The sequence below is a fragment of the Orycteropus afer genome, unplaced genomic scaffold (genome assembly GCF_000298275.1).
Source record: "Orycteropus afer afer isolate SDZICR_OR568_19922 unplaced genomic scaffold, OryAfe1.0 scaffold00190, whole genome shotgun sequence".
NCBI lineage: Eukaryota > Metazoa > Chordata > Mammalia > Tubulidentata > Orycteropodidae > Orycteropus > Orycteropus afer.
In genome coordinates this window covers 4,371,071-4,375,747 of record NW_006921777.1, presented here as the reverse complement: position 1 = coordinate 4,375,747, position 4,677 = coordinate 4,371,071, and the positions used below count along the sequence as shown (strand labels likewise).

The 4,677-nt window shown below is 34.8% G+C and overlaps 1 protein-coding gene across 1 annotated transcript in view; it reads left to right on the top strand.

The window, feature by feature from the left end:
• Nucleotides 1-4,677, top strand: part of ZDHHC17 (zinc finger DHHC-type palmitoyltransferase 17) — a 189,428-nt gene that overhangs the window by 145,449 nt on the left and 39,302 nt on the right. The gene's annotated exons all lie outside the window — the stretch shown is intronic.

The following is a 4,677-nucleotide window of genomic DNA, read 5'->3' as shown; positions in this document are numbered from 1 at the left end:
AAGTGTAATTTTCCTTCTCTTTGCCACTTGTGAGCCAGTCATAAAATAATCAGACACCAGGAATACATTTCAAGATCGTTAATGTTGTATTATTAAAAAATAGAACCAGTTTCACTATGGCACATAGTGATTCTCAATAGATTTTCTGCCAAGAACCATAATCAGTATATTGAAATGACAGTAATACCAAAGAATTAGGACAAGGCGACTACACAGTTCTAGAACTTGAAACTAGTAGTGTTTGTTTTTAGAGGTTTCAGAAACATGGGTTTATACCTATATGAAACCAAATTTCTCTTTGCTCATGCTTTTTAAGTATTTGGTGTGTAGTTTATAAATTAAGATTTTTCTAAAAAAAAAAAAGTGAAGATTTGCACTCACCATTAACCATTGCATAAACTTGATATTAGTAGAAAAAAATCATTTATAGCAAGTTTTGGGAGCTCTGGTGGCATAATGCCTTAGGCATTTGATTGCTAACCAGAAGGCGGCTGGCAGTTCAAACCCACCAGCTACTCCTTGGAAGGAAGATTGGGCAATATACTTTCGTAGTGATACTGCCTTGGAAATCCAAGGAGGGGTCTCTATGAGTTGGATCCAACTTGACGGCAATGAATTTGGAAAGGTAAAAGTCTGAGAAGAGATGTTTGAAATGACTTAAATGGTTTTGAACCTGGTATTATTAATGTTTTGTAAGCTTGAGTACCAAGATAGGATAAACTGGAATACATCTTCTTTAACTAGTATAGTTCATATTCTGTATACCTTCCAGAGTCTATCGAGTGTCAGATAACCAAACTTATTATTTTGCCTGTAGAACTTTTATTTAAATTCATGTTTGTTTGTTTGTTTGTTTTCCTAGTCACATTCTTTTCATTAGTGCTGTAATTTTTCTGTCTACTTCCTCAAGTTGACACATAACACTCTTGGTTGGCTGTTGACAAAAATTATTTAAAATTTGATTCCCTAGCATCTTCTGCAGGAGCTTTGGTGGTGCAGTGCCTAAGCTATTTGACTGCTAACTTGAAGGCTGGCGATTCAAACCCACCAGCCACTCCTTGGAAGGAAGGCTTGGCAATCTACTTCCATAGTGTTACTGCCTCGGAAACCCAAGGAGGGGTTGCTGTGAGTCAGATGTGACTTGACGGCAGTGAGTTTGGTTTTCTGGTTACCTTCTGGAATAACTTCCTAACATAATTTTGAAAGAAAATAAGATTTAAGGAGTTGCTTTAATCACTTAGGGAACATTTATACTTTTGGGGAGGAAAGTTATCTTTTCATCCATCCAAAAACTTGCTTCCATTTAGTCGATTCTGACTCATAGTGACTATATAGGACAGAGTAGAACTGCCCCATAGGGTTTCCAAGGCTGTAATACTTATGGAAGCAGACTGCCACATCTTTCTCCCACAGAACAGAAAGTGTGTTTGAACCATTGACCTTTCAGTTCGTAGCTGCGCGCTTTAACCACTGTACCACCAGGGCTCCTTTTTTCGTTCATCCTGGAAAAGAAATAGATTTTTGTTTAAAATGCCTTTTTTATGTAACTTAGCTGAAAGGATGAAATAAGTATCAGGTGAATTTTCCACTGGAATCTGGCATTCCCAATATGCTTAAATCTAGTTACCTTCTGATGGAAATCAGTCATTCATTCAACAAATATTTTGTTCAGTGCTAGAGAGAGTCAGCAATGCTCAAGACAGTTAGGGTCCATATTCTTTCAGAACATACGTTCTACTGAGGAAGTAGACAATAAGTAAATGGGAAAAAGAAAAAAAAAAAAAAACCACAGGCAAATAATGATAGAACGATGAGGGCTAGGACCAATCAGATGACAGTTATTTGGGAATGCCTCTCTGAGGCGAGGACATTTGCTTCAAGATTTGTATGATGAGGAGGCATCAGTTAGGCAAAGATATGTGGGGAAAACTTTCCACATGAAGGAATGTACAAATGTAAGAGCCTCGACACAAATAAGCTTGCCATGATGGAGGCAGATATAAGGACCTGGAGTGTAGTGAGCAAGGGGGTGAAGTTACTGTGAGGCAGGTGTCACATCATGTAAGGATAGATAAGGATCTTTAATTGTATTCTTATTTGTGGGAAACAGTTGGAAGGATTTATTAGCTTGGCTCTATGATCTGCTTTTTGTTTAAAATATTTTTAAAAAATTATTTTTGGTTGCTGTATGGAAAATGCATTGAAAATAAAAGAAGGGAATGGAGATCAGTTAGGCTATTGAAAAAATCAGACAAGTGATGATGGTCGCTTAGGCTAAGGTAGTACAAGTAAATATGGATAGAAATGAATAGATTTCTGAGATGATATTTTAGAGTAGAAATGGATAGGTTAGATATGGGGATGAAAGAAAGTATCATTGATGATTTAGGTTTTTGGTTTGAGTAACTAAATGGCTTGTGATAAAATATATTGAGGTTGTGAATATGGAAGGAGAAATACTTTTTTGGGGGAGGGTAATAGGAATGGCTTTGTATCGGTCATATTTAATTTGAAATGGTATTTACCTGGAATATCAAACTAATTAAGTAAACTTAAAGAACTGCCAATTTTCACAGGTAAAAATTAAAGAAAAACAAACTAGATTCTTTTTCTAGTAATGTAACAATGAAAGCTTTTTTATACCGTTTTTCAATTTAAGGCTTAGGAAAGAGAAAAACAAAAAAACTGATTCTGACTCTTGGCAACCCCACGCATTAATGATATTTTGTGTTATAATTGTTGCAAAACTCTTGTTTTTGTTTGTTGAGGTCGAGTTGATTCCAATTCATGGCAACCTGATGTGTGCAGAGTAGAACTACTCCATAGAGCTTTCAGAAACAGGTTTCCAGGCCTGTCTATTAACTGATCCTGCTTTTTCTAAAATGGCTATCTTCTAAATAAGATTAAACTTAAGTTTCTTAAAAATCTATCTTTTAATATTAACTAGAGAGTTACCCCTTGTAAATGAGTTATTATTCAGGTAAGGAATTCGATTCTTTTATAAACAAAGGATTCTTTTTTATCAACATAAGACAGAACTTTTTTTGAAGGCAATTGGCATTTAGCAGTAGGTAGCTTTAAGATGGTTGCTTTGATCTTTAGAAGGATCCAAATCAGTTGCCCTTGACTCCAACTCATGGCAACACCATATGTGTCAGAGTAGAATCATGGCTTCATAGTGTTTTCAATTTCTGGTTTTTCTAAAGCAGATCACCAGGTCTTTCTTTCTAGGCACCTCTGAGCAGACTCAAATCTCTAGCCTTTCATTTAGCTGCTGAGCTCATTAACTCTTTGCACATAGGAACTCCTTAGAAGGATCAGGTATTGACATATACCCAAGACTAGAAATTTTTAAACTGGGATGTACTCGTGGATTTTGGTTGAGGGCTGAGTCCATAGACTCTTGAAATTGTTTTTTAAAAATAAGTTGCATATATCGGCACTTTTCTGTGGGAGATGATCAGTGACTTTCATCAGATATGACTCAAAAGAAGTTAAGAATCACTGCCCTAGATAATGGGAACATAGAATAAGCCCAAATCTTTTTTGTTAAGTAACAACAACAAAAATAGTTATTTGGGATATTAAGAGAAAAAAAAATTACAGCCATGGAAAGAATACCTTTTTATGGTAGCATCTCATTTGTGAATTTTTAAAAATAACTTGATGAACTGAGTTTTGGGGGCACAATTAATCTCTAAAAGTGCTACCCACATACTTAATAATCTTTTATTTATAACATTATGAGAAGACAAACTTAACTTGTGCAGAAAGTAAAATTATTGAGCTCTGTTACTAATATTTTGAAATAGACTTTTACATGGTTTCTTGAAATGAAGTAAGAAACTGTTTTCATAAAACAGTTTTCATTACTTAAGTGCCTGACCTAGATGATCTCCAAGGAAAATTTTCCTTAGTTTTGACAGTGAATTCAACCTCACTTAGGCAAAACTTTAATTGATCTTCTATCTTAGCCATAATGTTTCTAACCAAAACTCTTGAAGTATTTATTTTACTACCAGTTACATACTCAATAAATACTCCATGTAGATTCTTGTTGTTGTTATTGTTATTTATTATTCTGGCTGACACATGGAGTGATCAAATAGACTTTATTTGGAATCCTGGTTTTAGTATATTTCTTCAAACTAATTGTTTATTTTGCCAGATGAATAAAAGGACTATACAAAAATAGTCAGATGACTAGAGAAGTAGTTGAAAGATTTTTTAAAGCTCCCTCAATCTTTTTATCTAGGCAATCCTTAGGTGTCACATGGCCCTCTAGTGGAAGGGATGCTCAGCTGGACCGAGGCAACTGCAGGATATTCTCTGGGAGTTGTTACCCAAAGGGATTGCTTTTATTCAGGTAATCTTTATAGTTTGGATTAATTAGCTGGCTCTGACTTAGGTTATGGAATTTTAGAATAGGTAAGGAGATATTTTATAGTAAATATCCCTGTTTGTGGCACACACAGCTAGATTGGCCCATTGCCTATTAAATATACCATTGATACTTCTATTAAAGGGTTTGTTGGGCTTTTTGTTGTCATTGTTCTGTTATAGTTGTTGCTGTTGATGGTGAGGTATGTTTCATTTTGTTGTTCTTTTTTTATTTTTTAAATTTTAAAAAATATAAACTGTACTCCATACTTTATAAGGGATCATCCTTTATAAGTA